Source organism: Calonectris borealis, chromosome 4 (genome assembly GCF_964195595.1).
Source record: "Calonectris borealis chromosome 4, bCalBor7.hap1.2, whole genome shotgun sequence".
NCBI lineage: Eukaryota > Metazoa > Chordata > Aves > Procellariiformes > Procellariidae > Calonectris > Calonectris borealis.
This window is the reverse complement of record NC_134315.1, coordinates 16,574,610-16,600,101: the sequence shown is the minus strand read 5'-3', so window position 1 is coordinate 16,600,101 and position 25,492 is coordinate 16,574,610. Positions and strand designations below refer to the sequence as shown.

Below are 25,492 nucleotides of genomic sequence, written 5' to 3'. Positions count from 1 at the left end.
CAGATTTAATCTTTCATCAGATTTTCTGCTGTTCCACCTTGTACTGATGGCAGGTTAGCCGTTCTTTATGTAATCTATGCTATCCCTCTTGCTTTTTGAGTATTATCATAAATTTAGTGTTCTTCCAGCCATCTGCCTTTTCCCTGGGTTTCCATGATACATTCCTAGCCAGCTCTTTTGGAGATCTTGGAAAAATTCTCCTATTTTTTAAACATTTACCTTTAATAGACACTACCATCTTCCTTAGTCACTAATGGACTGGACAGTAATTCCTAGCACTAATGCAATGAAGCACCTCTTGCTCCTTCTTTCCAAGTTCTCCAGAGCTTGTTTGCCTTTAGCGGTCAGAAAAAGTGTTAAATACTATCTGCATATTTTGTCAAAATACTCTTCCCGTGGTTCTTTTAATTGCTGATGTTATTGGACAAATACACAGAGTTCGGTGATTCAATCTGCTGCCAGTATGGGATGCAAGGGTCTTATGTTCCTCTTTATTAACTAAGTTTATTAACCAAAAACATTTTTTGTCAAACATTGACTTTCTTGATTTGGAAAAGAAAAATCACACACCATGTGACCTGAACTATAAACTCAGACTTCTGTTTCCCACATCCCTCTGAGATTTCTGTCTCTCAGTCAGATGTCCTTGGACTCGCCCAAGGGTTCAAAGTTATTGGGAGGGTATACAGAAGTGTATGCACTGCAGGTGCAACACTGTCAGATTTACTACAGGTGGAACCACCCAGAGTGCTGCTGGGCAGGGAGCTGGGATAAACTATACAAGAAGAGACATGAGATTTTGGCTTGGAGAGTCTGAAATAAAATTTAATAATATTGCACTTAATAAATACATCCTGGGCCAGTATGTCTGAAGGAGAAAAGCTGGTTAAAGTAGCAATGTTGACACCAGAATAAATGGGTATATACTGGCCAGAAAGAGATGTAGGCTGAAGTCCCTAATGTGAAGTGGCACACTGCAGTACCCTGGCCCTGGCCCTCATCCTCAGCAGTTCCTCTCTGTGCTGTGTCCTGATTTTAAAGTTCTGCATAAACCCCACACTTTTTGAGAGTTACACCAGTCTACACCAATCTTTGTTGTCCTCAAACAATAGCCTCAGTTTCAAAGCACGGACCAATTTTTGTCACTTTTTTTATCAAATTACATAAAAAGTGTTTGGGCAGAAGATAATTTCTGAGCAAAAATATCAAGAAAGAGCACACAATAACCTGTCTGAGTGCTTATGCAATGCAAATAAGGATTTCTTTAAGGAGGGAATCAGGATTGCTTTTCATATTATTCACTTTTTTTGCTTGTTTGTTTTTTCTTGTTAAACCAAAAATATTTTTATTCTCATTTGAATAATCATGATTACTGCAGTACCACCTGTGACAGCTGTAACCATTATTTAACAACAAAATAGATAGAAGGTAGAAATAATGTGAAACTGCTGTTGCGAATATAAAGAAAAAGTAAGGAGAGTTCCTTTACACTAGATGAGTGAAATGAGCAAATTGAGTATTTATTGTTTAGACATGTCGCACTCTTCATGCACATTAGAAGTGACCTTTCTCCTTCCAAAGTTGTAGCTTCTCTCATGGTGCCCATCAAGTGTCTTACACTGACGCAATTAAAGTGTGGAGACATCCAGAAGGCAATATCAAAAAAGAATAGCTAAAGTAAAATAAAATGGGCTTACAAGCAAACAGGAGAAAGCACTCAGGGTTGAAATACCTTCTCTCTTGCTAAGCTAAACAGGGTTAAATACTCTACATATCAAAAGGAAGAGAACATGTAAGTGCTCCCCGTGAGCTATAAAACAAAACTAGATTATCACAAACCTGTTTATCATTAGCATGGGAAGGGAAAGGAAAGAAGAAACTTTGAGAAAACTCTGCAAGCAGATTTTAACTTTTTGTAATATATATGCCATTCTTAATCATTCATTGACTAGTTTTCTATTGTTGCTTTCGGTCTGTACCTCACTTGGAAGCTGTTAACTGCAAGTATTTGAGATTTGAGGACTTTTGATGAGAAACAACCCCCATGTTGTGAATAAGAGGAGCAGAGTCCTTAAAATTAAAACTATTCTTAAAAATACCACTCTGATACGAACGCTTACAACTTGGAAGGTTATAATTTTATAGTATTTGTCCTCCACATTTATTTTCTCAGGTATCTGCAACAGATGAAATTTATCCTGCTGCAGTGATCAAAATGGCCCTGTATTTATCAGCAGCATATACGAGTGTCCCAGCACTCTCTGCAGACAAGAAACAGGACAGATGATAGCAGCATATTGGGACTTTTTCTTTCCATGCAGCCAATTGCAGACATCCGTTCTGGTACACCTGAAGTCCTGTTTTGTGCAAAAGTCAGTATGAGCTCTTTACCTCACTAGCCCCCTGTTTGATGACTGCAGAAAGGCAAAGGCTTTGTAGTATCCTTGGTATGGCTGAACTTCACTTTCAAAGCAAAGAGCTCAGTAAGGAAATACAGCATCACTTTTTGTCTCAAAATAATAATTGCACAAGTTACAAGATGTTGAGGTTGTGTCACAGCTCTGAGTAAATCTGAGACGGTTTTGGTGTCTCCTTTCTTGTGCCCATAACAAGGGCCTAGCTGTTACTGCCACTTATCATGAAGCACCATATTTCCAAGGTGTGGATATCCCCATATGTCAAACATTTTAGTTGTTATGCCTCCCAAATGCAGTCAGATCATCATGGCTTTTTAATTTAATGGCAATGGCCTTAATTAGATCAGATCATCAGCTAGAAAATTAAGCCACCACAAAATCAACATGTTAACACAGTGGGAAAAATCCTGCTTGCAGAGTGCATCCAGCACTGCTTTGTTCTTTGATTCAGTCTCCAGCCTGGCTTCACGTGCCCCTGCTTCCAGTTGACAAGGCTGTGGAGCACTTCAAAAGCAAATTGAATATTCACTAACCATCCCAGGCACCAAAGATCTTAGGGCTCTATAGATGATGTTCTGTCAGGGGAACATATAAATGAAGGCTAAAAAACCCACCAAACTATAATGCAGCTCAGTAGCGGAGTGCTTACAAATTTGCCATATGTACTGACATTTATTTTGGCCATCATGACTTTTTCAGCCAGTTAGGTGGTTCAGCTATTCATGGATTTTAAGACCAGAAGGTATTTCCCTGTTCATTTAGTTGACGTCTACAATGTTGATGAGGTCAGGGGGTCTCATGCAACAATGTCTGCATAAAGGCTGTAACTTGCAGGTGACTTCTAGATGTAACACATAATTTAGAAGGACATCTAGCTCTCTTGAAACACTTCAAATGGGAGAAGTCCATCTACCATACACCAGTCTAAGGTGTTCAAATATGTAAATAAAATACTACATGGCATACACTATTTCTTCCCTGCAGAGAGAGGGAAGGATGAACCACAGGTGATGTATATCATTTGCTTAATATGAAGGCAAGTCTCTGGGCACTGCGTGGTCTTCTGAACAGAGACACAGCAAGCTCCATCAGAAAAACTGAGAAGCCAAATACATAGGTGCTCACATAGCAGCAGACTCTTGGGGTTAAGCTTTCCACTACCTGTGTGCATCTGCCAGATTTACCTTGGGTACCTATGTACCTATGAGGCCCTGTGCTCTGTAGAGGTACTCTGAGAACAGCATAAGATCTAACAGCAACATGGAGTTAAAGTATACCATCATTGTCAAAGGATTCTGTATCTTCTTCATAACTTCTGACTTGCCCAATATCCACAATTTTTGTTTCTTTCTTCTCCTGAGACAATGTATACTGACATTCAGTGCTCAATCACTCCCCTCCCAATAGACAGGATAATTATCAGTCTTTTCCTCCCCAATGTACAGGGTTATCTTCATGGATTTGAAAGTTGTTCACCTGTTCAAACATAAATGGGTGGAATATTGAATACTGTAGCACAAGACACGAAAGTTGCTAATATATTTTCCATTTTCACCCATTCCCCCCTGCTTTCCTAAATCTTACATTCAGCAACTTGCAGGTAGCAGAATTTAATTACTGAAACACATCAATCACTGGTTTTAGGTCCATTGTGAAAAGCAAATTAGATTTCGTTGTGTATTACAAAGGCCTTTCCTTTGTTTTGCAATAGAAATGACATAGCACAGGCATGAAAAGTGCAGAGAGAAAAAAGACAAAAGAGAAGAATTGGACTGTGAACATAAAGGGCATATTTATACTGATGGACACAAGAACACCTCTGGAATCGGGACTTTATTGGCCTGATACATAAAGGCACATTAGTTAGTACATAGGTCAATAGGAGTTAAATGCAGTCTAGCAAATGCATTAATGTAAAAAAAAAAAGAAAGGCCAAAAATCATAGAATCGTTTAGGTTGGAAAAGACCTTTAAGATCATCGAGTCCAACCAGTAACCTAGCACTGCCAAGTCCACCAGACTTGAAGAATCCTCCCTTTGCTAGGGCATTGCTAATCAATGAACATAAGAATAGCCAAACTGGTGACAGCCAAGGTCGACAGGAGACAGGGTTTGAGGTTACAGCTGCCATAAGGGGGTAAACTAGGGAGGACTAAGCAAAAGGCAAGAATAGACTATACCCCTCCATGATACTTTCCCAGCCACCACCTATTTTCAGCTCAGGGACTTCCTGGGTTAAGTCTGGCTTCTGTGCAGTTGGTATTCCCCAATGTATTTCTCTTCCACTAACCTGTCCAGTCTCTTCTTGGTCCCCCCTAAACCTTTAGCATTCACTGCACCCTTTGGCAGGCAGCATCACTGACCTATTACCTGCTGCATGAAGAACAACCTACTCCTGTTTGTTTTGAAGCTTGTTCCTACTATCTTACTTTGATGACCCCTAGTACTTATAGTGGAAGAGACAGTGAACCATCAACCCCATCCATCCTCTCCACCTCACTCCTGATTTTATAGCCCTCTAGTATGTCCCCTGTAATTTGTCTTTTTTCCAGAAAGAAGAATCTTAGCTTGCTTAATTATTCCTCGCACAGCACACGTCCCATGTATTGATAGTCCTTGACAATCAAGGACAACTGAACCTTTTTCCAGTTCTGCTATATTCTTTCTGAGATGAAAAGAACAGAATAGTACAAAGACACAGACGCGCCATGCATTTATATAAAGACATAATGATGAACTCCATTTTGTTCTGTATTGCTTTACCAATGGTTCCTAACATTTGCAATTTTGTTGTTGTTGTTCAGTGATGAGGACTAGGCTGTCATTTTCATGGGATTATCGATCGTATCCCCAAAGTCTCTCTCCAAACTGGTAAAGGTTAGGTCAGAATCCCTCATTTTACAAATGAAATTAGGGTGATATCTTTCCTACATGCATCACTTTACTTTGACATGCATTTAATTTCACCATCTATCCAGGTTGTGCAAAGCCACATTTTCATTCAGATCTGTCTTTTCAGTCATGTTCCATTCTCAGAAATGTTTTCCATAGCTGCTAGGAGCACAATACACCAAAGCCTGCACACAGAAGCTGGTATCTCCATTGCTCCATTCAGTAGGACACCTCCAAACTGAGGTGTCCTACTGAAAGATCAGTGTGAGCAAAGATGAGACATGGAGTCCCAGGAAAAAAATTTGGACAGGGAGATACAAAAGTGAAGCTGAAAGAGCTTTCTGTCTGTCAGCCGTTAACAACTCACCTCTTTTTGGGAATCTCAACTGTAACTTGTTTTGTCATTTTATAAAGGAGAAGGTGAAATTCAGCATCTGTATGTGTACATGGAAGTCTCATCTAAGGTCTGGAAATCAAAAAGAGGAAAAAACATTTAAAGGCTTAAGGTCCTTACAATGAAGTTTCCTCTGGCATATCTAGCTCGTGCCACTGCTTTCCTTGTAAAACTTGGTAGTGTTTTTTATCGAGATTAGAGGAAGTGTTTATTACACCATTATAAATCAGATTTTTTTGCAGCCACGATAAACAAAGGCCAGAAGATCACTAGGGAAACTCTACTGGTAAGACACAGAACAGAGATCTTGAACTTGTTTAGTCTGAGTTTAGTGAAGAGACATTATCATATATGGTTTTATAAGTTTGTGTGAACTCACAGTACTTTGCTGATCACGGTAATGCAGACCTATCCTATGAATCAAATTCTGTTTGAAAGCATGATCTGGTTTCTCGTCCTAATTTTAGGTGTTGTCTGCAAAGATATTACCACTTACATATTTTTATTCTTTTTTTTCTCATAGCCATTAAATGTCTCACCCAAAAGACCTGGGAAGGGTATATTGGAGGTTTATTTTCCACTGTTGTATGTAGAGTTATCTTCCCTACATTTCGGCTCTAGATAAACTACTTCCACTATAAAATTCCACCAGACAGCTTTGTGACAGAGTTTAAATGTTGACAGCTCATGCAAAAAGAATTACTTTGCAACAACTGTTGCAAAACAATTTTTTTACCCAGTATAGCTCTCTTAGCCAAATTCCACTGGGCTTTTCTAAATGCCTTCCTCCCCCTGTCCTGTCCCCCACATGCTTCAGAGGGTCACTTAATATTTTGTTTGTCCTGAGTTATTGTAATGCTGCTGCCCACTGTTACAATTACTGTTTTTCATCTTTTCCTGCAGCTTTCTGAACTCTCTTTTATGTTAACACAAGTAACAACGTTTGCAAAGTGCTTAGGGATCCACCTGCTTAGCACAGTATACATGTAGGATCATTACCACCACTAATAGTTAATAACCTTCCGCATCCTCCCAGAAATACCTGTATTTGTTTTGTCTAGAGTCCATCTTCAGGAAATAAGATGGCACAATTCATCATGGTCCAAGCGTGCAATTGTGTTCTTAGGTCAGAAAAAAAAGTGATGAGTCTGGGAAGTCAGCCCATAAGCTGCTTAAATACAAATGGTGTCAGGGCTCCAGGGGGGTGGCAAGGCAGGGTCTTGCCAGCTGGAGCCCGTCCCATTGCCTCAGCAGGGACCAGGGCAGCTGGGGAGCAGCCGAGGGCATCCCCAGCCCAGGCCATCGGGCACCTCCCTGGGGACAGGGTGGAGGCCAGGCTGGGACGTCAGCCTGCGGGTGGGGGTCAGCTGGGCTGAAACGCGGTCCTGGGCCACAAGCAGGGTTGGGGACACCTCAGGAGAGGCTGGCAGGGACAGTCCATCCCATTAGTGCCCTTAGGCCATGGCAGTGTGCCCTTGGGTGAACTCCAGCTAAATTCATCCTTCGCTCTCTCCATCCTCCACCCACCCCCCCCTTTTAAACTCATGGAAACTAGTACCAACAGGTTGTAGCATATTAATATACCTCCTGGGGTGTTGGTAGGCCAAGCTTTAACTGGTGCATGACTGAGGGTTTCAGTCCTGGCTGCATGTTCTGATATTAACTGTGTTTGTCATGCTACGTAAGGGCCGTGATCAGCAGCTGGCCTCAGGCAAAGGGAAAGTAATCAGTCTTTTGGAGAACTTTTCCAGTGGCTGCCAAGAATTTTCTGCATGAGGAAGCCTATTAACAAGCATCATGTGAGAGAGTGTTTACAGAAAACCAGAAAATGCTGACCCAGGATAAGGAAAATGTCCCCTCTACGTAGTTTCACAGCTGAATAACTCTCTGATATTTCATTGAGGGGATTTATAGATAAGAGTTACAAAATAACTGTACAAAAGGGCTTTTAAAACATGTTTACACCAACAACAGCCCAGTCCCGCATGGTAATTTTTAAGAAGAGATTACATTTCAAGGGACAAAGGAACGTTCCTGGGGTATAATATCTGTGCAAAGTAAGATCTCGAAGGAGCATCTGACCTCACGAGCTCCTTCCTCGCTGCCTCACCTTGTGACTGAGCTGGCGTAATGAGAGGCCTGCGAAAGCCTTGTGCACAAGTTAACTAAAGGAAACTCAATAAAACCTCAAGTCGTGTAATGAAAATAAACTACACAATTACCAATGGCAGATATCTATTATTCATAACCCATGAGGAAAAGGGCATTTTAAAACTCCTTTCCAGGAGCTTTGCCAGGGGAGCGAATATTCACATAAACTATGTCTTTTAATTCTGTTACAATTTTGGTTTTTTAAGGCTATAAAAGTATGTTCAGAGCTGAAATGTAGAATTTAAGCATTTAGGCTTTTTCTCAGACCAAATATTCACTATTTATATCAATTCAACCATTTTCTTGTGCTTGCCACTAAACTTTCCAAGACTGAAGCGTAGCAAGTTCTCAGGTGCTTAGGTTGCCAGTTGCCAGTTGCCAGTTGCCTGCCCTAACGCCTGTCACCAGGGATTTACAAAACCCTTGGTGGAGCAGTGCCGATGATCTGTCATATCATGCTGATGCACTTCTGTCACCTGTGTGATCGTCCTCTTGTCACTGAGCTAGAGCAGGGAGGGGCACGGGCTTTGTGCCCCATCTGCTGCTATTTGTGCACAACTGCCGAGACTTTTTTTATTAGCCTCATTTAAACCTGAAATGAAAAAAAGAGGAACTGAACCAGTTGCGACAGAAGAGATTAGTCCAACTTGTTGCCACATGACATGCCTGAAGTTAATACTCAGCATTGCTGCTTTGAAATAGTGACATTTCCATTAAAAAAGCAAGTAATCGAATCACCCTGAACTAAACCGTCTGCCTTTGTAACTGAGATGCTATCTACAATGGCATTTAACATAAACTGTAAACACAGAAAATGAATTTTCCTTTTATGTATTACCTTGTGCTTTTAGCAGATAAATTTCAAAATGTTGTATGTTTTATCTCTCTTTCAAACTTCTCCACCTTGTGCCTGTCTGTGCCTATGGAGACTGACGCACATATCCTTAGGTACGTGTTCTATGTACGCATGCAGTGGTGATATTATAAACGAAGTTTCAGAGCAATTTAATACACATCCTTTACCACTGCAGGTGAGCTCTGCCAACTAATTTTGTCTGCATCATCTCCTAACGAACCCAGTTTTCATTCCAGCAACAGTCAGAAATAAAAAATGCCTGATAAATGTTCCTGCTTCTCTCAAAAATGCCAAATCTGAAATTTCCTCCAAAAATTATACTGGCCTGAATTTTGAGGGATCTTGCTTGGTTTTCCTTCCTTGATTTAGGTAAAAAAAGATACTAAAATCAATGCTTTATGGTGAGGGGAATAAAATAAATAATGAAACTGCACAGAATTGTGTTTTCATGTGTTTTTTATGCATTTACTGATGGAAAACGGTATAAATTGCCTATACTCCACACTGGCCATGCAGTCACTGGGCAGTGTTTCGGTAGGTAAGCAGCCACACACTGCCCCAGCTGCTCCTGGAGCTGTGAGCACAAAGATGAGAGAGCCAACGGCTCGTAGGAACATGCCCTTAGTGGAAGATGCATCCTCTACCACCTCCTGAAGAAAGGTGTTCACTGAGCGACAGGTTATGTATGTCCCCAGCTCTGCTGGGGGCTGCACTCCCCGGGGATGCTCCACTTAGAGGCAAAGCTGAACTCAGGGTTATGGTGTTGGCTGCGGATTGAGTGGCTGAAGGACCGTACCCCAGCAGGTGGTGTGAATTCCCTTGTGTGGGTTTGCAAGGGTGGTAGGCTGCCCCTGCCCCGCTAAATATTAATGATTAACATTGCTGATGAAAGTAAGGAGGCCAAGGGAGCGATTCTAAGTGACCTGGAGAGGCCAGAAATATTGGCAGGAAATATCAGTCCCCAGTACAATTTGGAAAAAAAAAAAGATGAACAGTCATGCTTCCAAACAAGCCCAAATGCTGAGCTTCAGGGAGATGGAGAAAACTCAAACAGCAGCTTCAGAAATGCGACTGCAAACAGCAAACTAAAAACTGTGAAATGGCAGCAACAAATGCAAAAAATTAATTTAGAATATTACAATTGTATGGTGGTGCCTTTTGCCCACTGACTTCTAGAGATTTTCATGTACATAGCCAAGGTACAGAAATTTCGAACTCTGCCTCTATATGCAACATATATATAAAGCAATTGGAGCTTAATGGTAAATAATTAAAGTTTTTGTGGGAAAATTTGAAACCTATTCAGTTAAAATTTTTGTGAGGATTAATTCTTCTTACAATAATAACTTTAAATCATTATTTAAATAATTTTTAAAAATATTTACTTTTTTCTTAAATAGATGGAATTATAATTCCCATATCTCTACTGTTGAAAAACTCTTCATGACAAAAGCTTTGCTTCTGTGAAAACAAAATAGTCTTATAGGAAATATAGCTCAATCAAAATTAAAAAGCGGTTGAAAACACATCTGGTTCCTACAAATATTTTGACAGAAACCTCTTGTCAGCTATAGATAAACATTGCCTTCAGACTCCTACACCACATATAGCTCATTTTTTTTGTCCAAGAAACACCTGAACATAGCATCAGACATTAATATCTGTTATCATCACCTGGACATGAGCACAAAAGATTTAAATTTAAAAAAAAGAAAACAATACTGACATGAATGTCTATCTAAGAGTTACATGACTGATTATTCCTAAGAGTTGTAAGTTTTCCATCTGAGCCTATAGACTCTTCAAAACAAGTTCCACATGCACGTTTGAACAAGCCTGTGTGAAAGATGGCCATCGTGACTGGCCCTGCATTGAATCAGTGTAACACGAACTATTGCTGCCATCACCAAGGTCTATCAGCTTGGTAGTCACACTGAAACGTGTTTGCCTAGAAGCCTTCTCAAGGACTACTCTGGCCATGCCAAGCCTAATCTGGTGTTTGCAAGCTCTGCATGGCTTTACATGGACAGAAGCTCTTGGCAGAGATGTGCTGGAATCTGGGACATGCCACCTCATTCCTTCACCCGCTTTTTAGCTCTTGGAGGACGTGTTTTTCCATCTAAAAATGCCAGCAAAAGCAATCTGCAGCATTGGACTGGTTGATACAAGCAGGTCTTCTGGAGTGCAGCGTGGCTGAGGCCTCAGTACAGATCTCATCATCCCCTTCGCTCCCTATTGCATTTCTCGTTCTGTACCAAAGTACTTTTGCCCCTACCTCCTACCCACTTCCCACACATTTCTGTGATACCCTCATCTCAATATGTACAGTTTCATGGGATCACAGGACAACTCAGGCCAGAAGGGACCTCGGGAGGACTAAAGCCCAACCTCCTGCTCAAAGCAGGATAAGCTGGGAGATCAGACCAAGTTGCTCAGGACTTGACCCGTCTGGATCTCAAAAATCTTCGATGAAGACTGCACAGCCTCTCTGTCTCTGGAGGGCAACCTCTCTCTCCCACTGCTTGCCTGTCCATATGGGGAAAAAAGGCCTAAAACACAGAGGTTTGTGCTAATGGCATTCCCTCAGAAGCGTTTAGGCATACATGGTCAGAAGCTAAGCTCTCGTTTCCATCTCGTGTCCTCAAAAGTCACATACTAAACAGCTCTGGACTGAGCTCATGGCAGTGTGACTCCTGTGCAGTAGCTTTTGGGGATCTGTGGCCGACAGCAGAGCTGTTGCAGTCCTTCTTCTACCTGACACCTAAACACGTCCACTTGGAAGGCAAAACTCTGTGTCTTCTGTTGCTATCGCTATTTCTCTTTGTTGCTACAGTGATGGCAAATGAGGACAGGGAAAATGATCATCACATCCTAAAAAATCTCTGGGATTTTGGTGCTGAAGTAATTAAATGAGCGACACCAAGATCCTTCTCAACTGAAGAAGCACGGCAAGCACAAACAGAGATGGTATTTAAGGACAGCAACTATGAAAGTGTTAGAAATTTGCAGGCTACAAGATTCAGTGCAGCAGGTGCATTTTCTCTGCTTTGGAACAACAGCTTAGCACTGTAAGAAGAGAGGCTTCCCACAACTATTTGTCACAGGCTTGGCAAGATACAACTGAAGGAGATGCACAAGAATCTGACTGACCTTTTGCAACTAAGACCACACAGGCGCATGCAATGCAATTACCTTGTGTTATGGTGATGAGAGAAAATTTCATTTCAGCTCTGGACCCAGACGACAAGTGTTCCAATACCTTATTATTTTCCAGGAATGATGTCTGAGAGAAACTCTGAGTCATCCAGACAGGGAAGAGATGAATAATATTCACTTTGAATTCTAGTCATACGAGAGCTTTCCAACCTGATGTTGGGAAGAAAAAGTCTGTTTGCTTCCTATAAAAGGACGGTGGTATTTTGTGAGAAAAAGCGGAACAGGGGGATATAGAAGCCATCCCCAACCTATGTAACTTCTCAATTATTGCAGTTATATCTTCCAGCATCTTCCAGAGCAACTGGTTTCAGCCAGTCTCAGAATATTGGACTAGTAAATCCTAGCTTGATTCAGTGTAGCATCTCTCTTGCATTAGAGACACGCTGCAAGGCAGGCAGATTCATATGAATGTTGGTAATGGTTAGCAACATTTTGCTCGGTACGTACTCTGCCACAGGGGCTTGAAAGAGAACCACAAAGCAGAACACTGACTGACTTGTTTGCAAATACGGGAACAATTCTGCGGGCAAGTTTGCTGTGTACCATCCTCTACAGATTAAGAGGCTATCAGGCACACATTGTGCAACATGTATGGGTTTGAGCTGAGAGTTTGCATAGGGCTTTTTGTTATTTAGTTTCCTTCTGATTCTTAGAAGCAAGAAAAATCTCTTCAGAAAAGGTGGATTGCTTTAGTTGCTAGAGCACAGAGTAAACCAGGTTTGCTCGAGGTCAGTTCCCGCAGCCTGTCTGGCTTACCAGTGAATGCCTGACAGTTGCCAGTGAAACAGCTGAATTTGTTGTATTTTTTAAATGGTTGAAGACAGGATTTTCATCACAGAGAGATCAATTTGCCTGTGGGAAGGACCTTTGCAGCATTCTAGATCAATTGGAGCTCTTGCATGTGTGCAAAAGATCTGAAAATCTGCAGCAAGCATTTTCTGAAGGGCTTGGATTTCTAAACCCAGAAGTAGCAAGTCTGAGGAAAACACAGGTCCACCAAACTATCGACCTAAAAGTCTGAGCTGTTTGTGCGATTGGAAAGGATAAGAAAAATAAAGAAGGCTTTCCCAAATAAAACTTCTAGACTACTTCCGTAAGTCATGCCCAGCTAAATGCAAAAACAGAAATGCCAAGTGGTCTCATTTTGTTCTCTCCATTTTAGGATCAGAAAATCAAACTTAGCCTGTAACGAGGACTCTAGGGAGCTTCCCAGGGTGAGAAGGGACACCCAGCCCTGGGGCTGAACCTGAACTTCATGGCTATGGTACTCCCTTCTGCATCATCACGTCCAAAGGAAGAGGAAGGGTTTGAGCAAAAAGAGAGGTAACCAGAAAACCTGCAATGTAGAAGCTCTCACTCTATAAGCCTACTTCCTGCAAGATCCTGGAGAATAGTCTTCAGCATGTACTCAAGGCCTGGTCTGATGCTGTCCCTGTAATTCCTCCCCTTTAGCACTTACAAACCCTACTGAGGTATGATCTGTCTCATTTGGGTAAGTGTTTAGTGGCTGCCCCTTGGTCACATGATGTGTTATTCCAATAAACACTGCAATCTCAAGCTTTACTTGAGATATTTAGGGATGGATGCATTCCTTATATGACACACTGATTATACAAAAGCATCAGTCTACCCTGTACGTTCTCCGGGTTAAACTGATCCACTCCAAATTATATTTAAACAGATTCAAATGCACAGCTTTTGGCTCCAGTACAAATGAATAAAATTGAAATAATGCCTACCATAAAGGCAACTGCTTTTGCCAGCTTCTTTAAAAAGGTCCTGGTTGATGATGCCGATTTCACCTCAAATGTCACGCCAATATGCATCTATAGGGAATTTAATGAAAAAACTGTTCTGAGTTTTGAATGGATTGAAGTACAGGACACTTACACCACCAGAGCCCAGGAACCAGCAATGGCCTGAACTTTCTAAGCACTGCACATCTTGAAGAATTTGTAATCTTGGTTAAGTCAGCAAGACAGGCAGGGAGCATTTTAGACTAGCCAGCTAGACTGCCACAGAGAGGGACAGTGCCTAAGCCTGTGTGGCAGGGACGGCAGAAAGCTGAAGAAGCAGCATGAGGAGGTGACGGCAGAGCAGAGAGGAAAAATGACCCCCCCGATCCCCTCCTGCCCATTCCTGGCTGGTAGACACCAAGTCGTGATATTTCCAATACTAATAGTTATTACTCCACCTATAGACAGACAAACTAGTCCCAGTTAAACTGATAACTCTGTTTTTTTCTGTCTTAATCTGAAAGACAATTAAATAGGATTTACCCCTTGCAGACATGGAGCGAAGCCATTTGCAAATCATGGGAAGGTTACAAAATTGTTCTACGGGCTTTGAAGAGTGAAGGTAGAAAACCAAGAAGCTGGAAAAGGTTTACACGCTGGTGAACACAGGGCAGAATTAAAGTGAATGAAGAAAATTCCTGGAAGAGTCAATGCACTCTCCCTGAACCATCGGATATTTTGGTTCACTTAAGCTGTGTGTTTATGTTACTATTATTTCCTAAGTTCACCTTGGTAAAAACTAACCGACTCTGTCTTGATACAATGAGAAACAATTGAGCAGGATAGAGTGAAAGAGAATGAACAATGACCTTTCCTTGGGCAGAGTCGCTTTCCTGAGAGAGGCAGGAAGAGATCTATCTGGTAATGTTTATCTGACTAAGGCAATTTACTGGATGATAGCTTTCCCCAGAAGATCTAAGGACAAAAATGGCATAATATCAACTCACAAGGGACCCACTAATATGAGCCCTAAAATGAAGCCCTCTGTGCTGAACCAACTGTATATTTCACGTGTAAGCCATGCCATTGAGATGTTTAATGTTCCTCTGGAGAGCAATAGACCAGTGACAAGAAAAATAAACAAGAGCTAAAGATGAAGATGTCCTTGAACTGAAAGTGCTTCACTTTAGGAAACCCAATAAAGTGAGCGAGAAACTGTGAAGCACGATTGCATTAAAACAGGCAATATTTTTTGTGTCTTCAGTGGGATGACTTGGGTATTTTATACCATAGATCTCCATGCAATTATGAGGACAGTGGTTTCAGCTAACTGTGTACTACGAAAGGTAGAACTCCATCTCCTGATAGCAAAAATTCATTACAGTGAGAGTAGAGGCTTAACCTGTGGCCTCCTGTAGCTATCCAGATATCCTTACCATTGGGCTGCAGTGCTCCACTCTCCTTTCCTCCTCACACACGCGTTCCCTGAAATTTCAGCATGTCGTAAAAGTGTTGCTAAATCTGACTTTTTCCTTTAAAACATTTGATTTTCAACCAACAATCGCTTTGTCAGAAAAATCCCTGCAAGCCCCACATGAAATGTACTAACAGTTAGGTTAATCTAATAAATACCTTTATTCTCATGCAGTTCATGCCCACAATATCCGAAGCTAAACAATCCAAAAAACACCCAAAGATTTGTTGGCCTTGTTTTCAAATCCCTGCCTAAATGCATCAAGCCACTAGATCCGGAGTAAATATAATTAAGGTAATAACCTTTTACCAGGGTAAAATGGGAAGCACAAAATGTCTGAAGGCATAAAATGATACAGTTTATATAATACCAAGATTCTAAGTGCAACTGGTTCCTTTGAGGTTGCTTGCGGAGAGAAAATGCAGTTTCTAAAAATTAAAAATTGTCTAGGAAAAGTTTTCCTTTTTCTCTAAATTTTCAGTTTTCCATCAGTATTTCAGAATTTCTGATGCCAAATTGTTAGAGATTCCCATTCTGTGAGGTAAAATATATTTCCATTTGTCCTCTTTACTTAAAAGTTAAACAGAAGTCAAAGTGTCAGTGTAGCTTGAGTGGTAGAAAATTTAAATTTTTTTCTGTTCTAATTTTACACTTGGAACTTGTGGCCATTCTTAAAATTAAGGTATTGATCATTATTTCCAATCAGTCATGCTACAGTCCTTATTTTCATGCCAAGGTCTTTTTTTAAGCGTGTCGAAAAGTAATCTGCACTATTACTTTCAATTACAGTTTAATAATTTATGAAATTACTTAGTATCATACCTGCAATATGTCAGTCAGGCTTCATTACATTGCAATGAGGTCTGATTTAACACAGTCATTATTGCTGCTGTTAAGGGTTTGTGGGGGAAAGATTCCTGCAACTGTATTAATTTTAGCCATTTTAGACTAAAATAAGCAGCTACAGATAAATGACAGCATACAGTGGCGTACTTAGGCATACCTAAGACTATGATGTCTCCTAATTGCAAATACTTGCCTCTTGGAATAGCTCCGTGTTTTGCACTCAGTTAGGGAAACGTTCTTCTTACAGCGAATTCTTTTACAAGCAAGGTTGAGCTATGAAAACTCATGAGGAAGGTGAAGACTTGCATAGCATTCCCTGGCAGCCAGCATGCGGACAGCTTAACTAGCACAAAGGCTCCTTGGAAGTGTTGATAAGGACATCACCTGCCTGCAAAGCATGCTCAGGTCCATCCTTGGCCTTCAGTTGGCCCCCATGTTGTGGTAATGCTGACAGTGGTTTTGACTTTATATCCCTGATCTATGATACCATTGGTGGTACATGGTGAAATAGTGTGCCAAATAATAAGGAAAAACTTTATTCAGTTCAAAGGAACTTTGAATAAGACAGTATTTGGGAAGGAAGCACATGACACTTTTTCCTTGGCATTAGTTCTGAAATTTATCTTTAGGTGGCCAGAACCAAGGGTTTGCCAACTTTGAGATCAGGGCTTATTCCAAACTTTGAAATTAACTCAATAAAACACAGATATTTCTCATCTGGGCTTCTCAGGGCAAGTCCTGTTTTGTATTGAAGCATGAAATCCTGCAAACATGTAATTCAACCTAAGCATCATGTAAATTTTAGAAAGTTGCACTTATTTTTCACTGCTAATATGAAAGGCTACTTTCTCGGGTCTCAGTCTTTCCACAAAAGGCAATCTAATTTTCTTGATCCTGTGTAATACCGGGCCAGGGCAAGGACCCACTTTTTTGCCTGCATGTATCCTAGACAGAGATAAAGTAGAGGAAAAGCAAAACAAAAATGCTCTTCATTTACCTGGGATTTCAACAGGAACAGGATTAAACCAAAATTTAACCATCCCAAACAATTGAAAGCAGCCTTTACTCCAAGGTTAATACTTCTGACTGCAAGCCCCCAAGGCAATATTGTCTTCAGTTTGTATTTGATACAGCTCCAAGCGCAGCACATTGAAGAAATAATCAGTATAATTCTTTGCTGTTGCTTTCAGCTCATTAACGGTTTTTTTCCGACTCAAGCACCGGTGGCTGAAGATGATTTGAGGCATAAATTGGAGGGGCCATTCGGGTGCTGTGCTGTTCAGGAGCCACGACTGTCTGGCAAGATGGGAAAGGTTAACTGAGGCTTCCACTGGGGAGGGAGATGTCAGATGTGCATGTAGCATTAGAGTAGGAGCAAATATAAGGGGAAAAATGAATCACAGTATTGATGTCTGGAAAGAACAATATTATGACTATATGGATTTAATGACTGCTGATATCTAGTTCAGTGACAGATAGTCTCATCCATAGGGACAAAAGTACACAGTGTGCTTCGAGGAGACCTAGAGGCAATCCTTCAACTCAAATCCCATGATAGGATAATATGCTATGGCTCCTTTTATGCTGGAGGTGGCATCCTTTCTAGATGCCTTCTGAATATGTCAGTTGATGATAACAGCATAATTTGCCTTAGAAATTTTAATTCCCCACACACACCCTTTTCCTTACGAAGAAGAAAAGCGTGAACATTTCCTTTGAGCTGTCCTGAATAAATACTTTAATAATATTAAAAATGAGAAGTGGATTAAAGCTTTCTGACTGAATTCCAAACCATGTAGGGCGTTTTGTTAATTTTAAAAGGAGGGATGTTATAACCTTCAGTGCTCACACTGTGACAGGCAGGCGTTGTCGGTATTAAAAACAGGCAGTGTATATCTGTGGCTACAGCCAGATGTATAATCTCTCCCGGAACAACATCTGTCTCTCTTTCCCCTTTCACGTAGAAAATTTAGTGAGGAGCAGGTAAAGCAGTTTTGTGACATCACGGTTGTTCTACAGGAACTCCTGGATGTCATTAGCTGTTGCACTTTGTTTCCCCATATTTTATATTCAGCATGCATTAGCAGTTGCTTGTTTTGAAGTTCTCCAGGGTATTCTACAACGAAGTTGCCTGGTAGCAGAACAATCTGTGTTCCTCAGATATGCAAGTGACTAATTTTCCATCAATCAGAGATGAGACTTAAATAAATAAAGGTACTTCATGGGGCTGCTGTGCCTAATGATAAGCAATTATATAAAGTCAAATTAAGGCAGTTCTTTGTGAAGGTCCTGTGAAATTGGTTAAGCAAAAAGAATAACTGCACCATTTCAGTGATTCATCCTATTGCTCATTTCAGTGGGAGCATTATCTCAGTTAACTGATGCAATTAATATGAAAATGAGGAAATCATTGTTTAAGGAGATGAGGAGAGAGAGGGGGTCTTAATGCGGCAGCAGTGAAGAAAAAGAGTCACAGAGATGGAAATTTGCATAGGTCAATGGTAATGTAATGCATTTAGCACATATTCAAAGCTTAACTTGCATAGTAATACAGATCCATTAAATTCTCATTATGATGACCTGTGTCCAACACAATTCAATTTTTCTGAATCTTAATGATAAAAAGTTAATTACGGTAAGGTGAAAACCTTTTGTACTTGGTCTTAAAATAAAGCATTGAAAGGGCATTGAGACTATCTTTTAGATATGGCAGGTAGTTTCACTTCTGCTTAATTCAATAGTTTATTAAGCATGACAGGATCTGAAGTTTGGCTTCTGTGTGCACTGCAGATTTTTAATGTAGTCAGTGGCAATAAATAAGCCTTTGTCTGTACAACTACAATCTAGTGCTAGTCATTTTCCATTTACAGGCTCCAGTTACAGATCGCATTCCCAGTTTATCCTGGTTTTCTTATTTTTAGTAACCAGAAATCCTATCCAAATTTGGAAAAGAGAGGGGAAAAGACATCTTTTCCCTTTCAGCACTGTATACATATTCTAGCTTTTGTTCGCCAGACATGTTTTTGAGTCAATGACTCTTAACATGGTACAGTGCACGGTCTCCAGCAGCTGTTTCTTGTCATTACCTGATTTTGCTTCTCACCACGGCTACAGGTGGAAGATAAGTGTCTGAGTGCTGCTCAGCCTCACACCATTTCCTTCCACTTATCCTACATTCGCAGTTAATGGTCATTCTTTGACTTACTCACCCGAGACGGGGAGCAAATGTGCCAGTTTCCTAGTGCTTTGAATCATGTTTTGGATTAAGCAGGAGGTGCAGGTACGCTATAATCAGGTTCAACAAGGCAGGCTGCCACGTGAAACAGGTTGTTGTTCTTAAAAGATGAGCGTGCCAGAGTGGCACCTTCCTTACTCCCTCACATTAAAGCCACCACACAGCATTCAGGCCATGTCAGGCTTTTTAAAATTGTGATTAATTTGCATTTAATAGATTTGTAAGGCACCTTTATTAACATCTGTGTAAGTTGGACTTAGTGCAAACAAAAGCCAAGTCCTGCACATATTGTTCTCCTTGTCAGGATCTTTTATCCTGAAATCTGCATTATAGTCACTACAGAACATGACTGGTATTTGTGGAGGCGATCCAAGTGATGACTTTAGCCACCTAACACAGAGCCAGGCCTCGGGATTCATTTGACAAAACGCAGACGTCTGCAGAGCAGATGCCTGTACCTGAGCTAGTCAGTCAGGGCTCTCTGCGCAGGCAGCGAAGATACCCAGCCTCAACACATCACAGAGCAGGCGGCCGCCTGTGGTCCTGGGCAGCAGCCTGGCCCTGAAGATGCAAAGCTACATGAAAAAAAACCCGACACTATATTCTCTAAACCCAAGCCTGAGGTCCAATCCCTGCATCACTTTTAAGGCTACAATTCACAGTAAATTGCCACACTCCTCTGAACGCTTCTAAGTTCTGCTTTTTTACCTCCTCTAGTGCTTGTCTGAGTCCCTGAGGAGCTATTTGACCTCCCAGGGAGACAGTTCAGCTCTCTCAGCCAGCATAAGACTAATCCAGCCCCTGCCCGCAGATACTCACATGCACAAAACAGGACTTTTCCCCCACGGAGTGGGCACCGGTCAGAGCAGCACCCGTGCTGGTGCAAGGCAGGGCACAGGCTCATCTCTCTCAAGCACTGCCCTACGCTCCTCCTCCGGTCTCTCATCCCCCATGATTCAGTTTCTTAACACAACACAAAAGCTGCACTTTTAAAACTATTTCAATGCTTTCAAATGCAGATAAACCTCACCGCCTAAAAGTAAGTGAAAGTTAGGTGGCTAAGTGTTTTGTTGGGCCAGAATCCTAGTAGACAATAATTGATCTCAGTATAGTTAAATGTCCATTATGGTCCAGCCTTAGGCATCTAAATACCTTTCAGATTTAAGCATATGTGCTTCAAAGGTCTAGATCTTTATGTGCATTTTTCAAACCACAGGTTTATGTTTTAGAAAAGGTGAAAGAGAGATATGGCATGTAAGCTGCAAGGTTATACAGTCATTCTTCTGGCTGCTCCAGCTGTTTTCATCAGCCTCCTTTCTGGCAACTTGCTGGCAGTCGCATGGGGTGGCTCGATGTGTGGCTGGTCAGTGAACAAAATCTAGTTGAAAAGTAGTTTGGAAAAAAAAAGTCACTCATTAATACCTTGTTTTTAATCTTTCCTGGTTTGTCATTTCAGAACATGAGAAAAGGAAGAAGCACTGGGTGAAACCATGTGGTCAGTGAGTATGTGGAGAATTGTAAGAAATGGTTATACAAAATTAATTGTGATTAAACCTAGTAGGAGAAATAACTTGTAGATCACACTAATCTTGCTTAAGGGCAGCATATTCACCATGCTACTTCACAAATACCACTCTAATTAATAAGCTTCAGTTAAAGAAGAAGAATCAATAAATACTGCTATTCATAGAAAATGGATATTATGTGAGGAGGAAGATTGGATTTTAAAATAGGTTGGTTTCCCCCAAGCACAAATTAAGATGCTTTTAGGGAAAAGAGAAACACCAGGTAGTGACAAATCAAGGAATAATCCAGTGAAAGTTTCATTGGTTTCATTGTTTATGAAGATCTGACAAAAGCGTTCTATCATCTCAAGCATTGATATTTACCAAAAGGGGAATTTTGTTTCTAAAAATAGCGAAGATCCACCTTTCAACACAAACACCAATGTATATTGCTAAAAGAACCTCTATAAGCCATATAAACAAAGCAATAAGCAAAAGCAATGCTAGGGAACCCTGATGTCTACAAATGGATATCAAGAAATTCACAGGGCATGCAATGTGATATAAAATCTTTGAGATTAGATTGATTTCCTTTATTGTCAGCATTACAAATCGATGATAACCCAGAATGAGACTATGTAGAGACTATGGTAGAGATTACCTTTCTTTGGTTGTACAGGTGCTTTGCAACAAGCACAGCGATAATTTGCCAGCAAAATAAGAGACCAGAAACATGTTCTGTGATTCCCCACAGTATCTGCAAAAAGTTGTCCAAAGGAGATATTTTATAAACAATCAAAATCCTTTTCTTTCTATCATGCTTCTGTGAGCTACTCCTGTTGTGTGACAACGTCATGACACGTCACTGGTCTAATCTCTTTGTAAGACACTTTTGGCCCTTGCAACACCTGGTAGCAAGGAGTTCCTCAGCATCTGTGTTTTAGGCTCTATGAAGACGTCTCTCTTTCCACCTCTGTTTTCGAGTTCTTTCCACTTTCTTTTGCATCACAAAGTTGTCCAGGTATCTTTTCTCTAATCACTGCTATGGTATCCAGGTCAGTCAAGGACAATAAGTTATTCCAAATGCCAAAGCATTCAGGAAGCTTTTCACAATATGCCCACAGCTTGTTGGTTCTTCAGTGTCCACCACCTTCCACTGTAATCTGCAGTTGTTCTTACATAGACTGACATCCAGGTCCATCTGTATTTTCCATGCCAGTTAAATATCTTTGATCATCAATGACCCTGAATGGATTTGTCTCCCCTAACTTCAGAGGTCTGAAATTAAGCCTTTTGTCTACACTCCCTGCTGTGCTCTGTCTTTTGTCAGGTAGATCCCTCTAGAGGGGCATTCAGACCTCTTATCTCAGGCCCCTATTTTAGAATTAGATTAATTGCTGCCCATGAATGTCTTTTCTTCTCCATTGATGAGGTCACTGGCTTAGACTAGATACACAGGTTTTTGATAGCTAAATTTAGGAGAGTGGACTCTCACGTTGGGTGTCTTCCAAAAGCCAACCAAAAAAAAATCCCAAAACCAACCCTACCTCGCATTTGCACATTGTTACAAGTATTAGAAAATGACGTGAAACATTGGCATGGGGCCACATTCCCGTATTTCCTTAGCTCCTGACTCTGCAATACTGAAATCAATACGGCTCCATGCAGGATTTTCTAAAGCAAAAGACGCAATATCATTATTTATATTTCAGGACTAGTAGGACACAAAGACTCTAAGTGTCTAAGCAAACTCTCTGGAACTCACCTTCTGCCAGTCCCTTCAGCACCTGCTCTCTGCGACCCTAACCCCCGAGAGCGTGCCCTGACTGTAGACACAAAAAGCTTAATTCAGCCATTAGAACCACATACAGATTTCAAACCTCCTCAGAGCTGAGAGGACAGGTCCGCAGACTTTGGTGAGACCCATTTCTGTTTCTAATGCCATCAGTAACGAGAGCTGAAAGACTCTGTCTCCCATTGCCACTCAACAAGGCCAGGCAGCGACCCTTGTGCAGCTCTGCAACCTCTCCACCCTGCTACCTGCCAATACCCACCCTGGGAAATCAGAGCCCTTGCAATCAACATTTCTCAGGGCAGCGTCTTGCATGTCATAAGTAGGATATCTGGGTTTCTAAAAAAAAAACCAGCTTGCCTCACTGCTGAAGTCCTAGAAAATCAAGGAAGACAAAAAATGGCATCCTGCCAGGCTGTCAGTTCCCTTCTCTGTTCGTTCCCAAGCTTTTGCTTTTGGCAAGAACACATCCCTCTGCTGCAGTGATCCCTGCATAAAATGTACGTAATCGCCCTGATAGTTTGCTAGACTAAATTTTGCTGGATATGCGTACAAGAATGTGAAAAGCTATTTTTGTGCAACAAATCTTGCTCCGTTCTAACTCAACAACAGAGAGGAGGGTGGAGCAATGGGGAAAAAGTTACTGCTGTGGGAGAAGCAAGGGGTCTTATTATTTCACTTACACCAGTATAATGCAGCTGCCTCTTTGATAGCTTTAATGCAGCTCCTTCTAATTTACATCGGTGTAAGTGAAATCAAATAAAAACCATTATGTCCCTGAACCCCAGTAGGCGATCAATGTAATGCAGACTTTTACAACCCCCATTTCTTTCTGTAATAGCAAAGGAACAATATGGGTTTACAGAAGGGCCAGCTAAAGATAAACCTCCCCTCCCTTCTCTTTCTTAGGCTGCAATCAGAAGAATCTAAATGGCCATTTGAGTGTGAAGACTAAGGTCAAGAAGGACAACAAAAGATCAAATGAGAGCCCGGGAGCTGAACCTGGAGATAATCTTGAAACAGAAAAATGCTCAGTGCACAGAAGATCATCTACCAATTATGCAAAGATACAGAAAATCAGAACATTAATTAAGATTATTTTATTACTTTATTAATAATGAAGTTGAATTGAGTTATAAAGAGTTAGAATGTGAAGATGATTTCTTTGTATTGTTAAATGTACTTGTTTCAATTTTACTGCTTCAGAATTGCAGTATAAAATGTATTTCAAAAAGAATAAGATACATTTGTATTAATTATAGGATAGGGGCACGCTCAATTATAGGGGCACACTCAAAGTACTTTTAAAATAATGCACTCCGTTGACTTGTTTCAGCACCTCTTCTCTTTGCCTGTTTTTCTCTAGTTCTCCTTTCCTAGCTGTCCTGGTTTTGGCTGGGATGGAGTTGATTTTCTTCCTATTAACTGGTATAGTGCTGTGTTTTGGATGTAGTGTGAGAATAATGTTGATGACACGCTGATGTTTTGGTTGTTGCTAGGTATTGTTTACGCTAGTCAAGGACTTTTCATCTTCCCATGCCCTGCCAGATGTGCAGGGGGCTGGGAGGGAGTGTGGCCAGGGCGGCTGGCCCAGCTGGCCAATAGGCTATTCCATACCATATGACGTCATGCTCAGCATATAAGGCTGGGTGAAGAAGAAGGAGGGGGGGCGTTCGGAGTGATGGCGTGTGTCTTCCCAAGTAACCGTTACGCGTGATGGAGCCCTGCTTTCCTGGCGATGGCTGAACACCTGCCTGCCTATGGGAAGTGGTGAATGAATTCCTTGTTTTGCTTTGCTTGCATGCGCGGCTTTTGCTTTCCCTATTAAACTGTCTTTATCTCAACCCACGAGTTTTTCTCACTTTTACCCTTCTGATTCTCTCCCCCATCCCACCCGGCGGGGGGGGTGAGCGAGCGGCTGCGTGGTATTTGGCTGCTGCCAGGTTAAACCACGACAGTCCTTTTTGGGGAAGAAATTTAACCCTATCCCAGCCGAAACCAGGACAGTTGCGTCACCGCACTGGGCGCCTCGCGGCGCCCGTCTCCGCCACTCCGGATTCGGGGATCTGAACCCGACTCCCTTTCGATCGGCTGAGGGCAACGGAGGCCATCGCCCGCCCTTTCGGAACGGCGCTCGCCTATCGCTTAGGACCGACTGACCCATGTTCAACTGCTGTTCACATGGAACCCTGCCCGGCTAGCTCAGTCGGTAGAGCATGAGACTCTTAATCTCAGGGTCGTGGGTTCGAGCCCCACGTTGGGCGCCAAAAAGGACTGTCGTGGTTTAACCTGGCAGCAGCCAAATACCACGCAGCCGCTCGCTCACCCCCCCCGCCGGGTGGGATGGGGGAGAGAATCAGAAGGGTAAAAGTGAGAAAAACTCGTGGGTTGAGATAAAGACAGTTTAATAGGGAAAGCAAAAGCCGCGCATGCAAGCAAAGCAAAACAAGGAATTCATTCACCACTTCCCATAGGCAGGCAGGTGTTCAGCCATCGCCAGGAAAGCAGGGCTCCATCACGCGTAACGGTTACTTGGGAAGACACACGCCATCACTCCGAACGCCCCCCCCTCCTTCTTCTTCACCCAGCCTTATATGCTGAGCATGACGTCATATGGTATGGAATAGCCTATTGGCCAGCTGGGCCAGCCGCCCTGGCCACACTCCCTCCCAGCCCCCTGCACATCTGGCAGGGCATGGGAAGATGAAAAGTCCTTGACTAGCGTAAACAATACCTAGCAACAACCAAAACATCAGCGTGTCATCAACATTATTCTCACACTACATCCAAAACACAGCACTATACCAGTTAATAGGAAGAAAATCAACTCCATCCCAGCCAAAACCAGGACACTAGCACAGTCATCTTCACTGTGAGTCGGCAAAACCCCCACCATTTCTGGTGCCAAAACCTCCTCTGCAGCTCTGCAAGTTAAAACAGTCTGTCTGTAACTCCCTATTTCAGCACTTTTCTGATCTC

The 25,492-nt window shown here is 41.7% G+C and overlaps 1 long non-coding RNA gene and 1 other non-coding gene across 3 annotated transcripts; one reads left to right on the top strand and one right to left on the bottom strand.

The window, feature by feature from the left end:
- Nucleotides 1-806: 806 nt before the first annotated feature.
- On the bottom strand, nucleotides 807-20,125 carry LOC142082422 (uncharacterized). Of its 2 annotated transcripts, XR_012673703.1 has the most exons (4): nucleotides 20,036-20,125; nucleotides 13,665-13,751; nucleotides 5,676-5,774; nucleotides 808-3,893 (listed from the first exon to the last, which is right to left on the bottom strand). It is a non-coding gene; the product is annotated as an uncharacterized LOC142082422 (long non-coding RNA). The 2 variants fall into 2 exon arrangements; XR_012673704.1 differs by lacking the exon at nucleotides 13,665-13,751 and having other exon boundaries at nucleotides 807-3,893.
- Nucleotides 20,126-24,704: 4,579 nt separating this feature from the next.
- Nucleotides 24,705-24,777, top strand: TRNAK-CUU (transfer RNA lysine (anticodon CUU)). Its single transcript has one exon. It is a non-coding gene; the product is annotated as a tRNA-Lys (tRNA).
- Nucleotides 24,778-25,492: the final 715 nt, after the last annotated feature.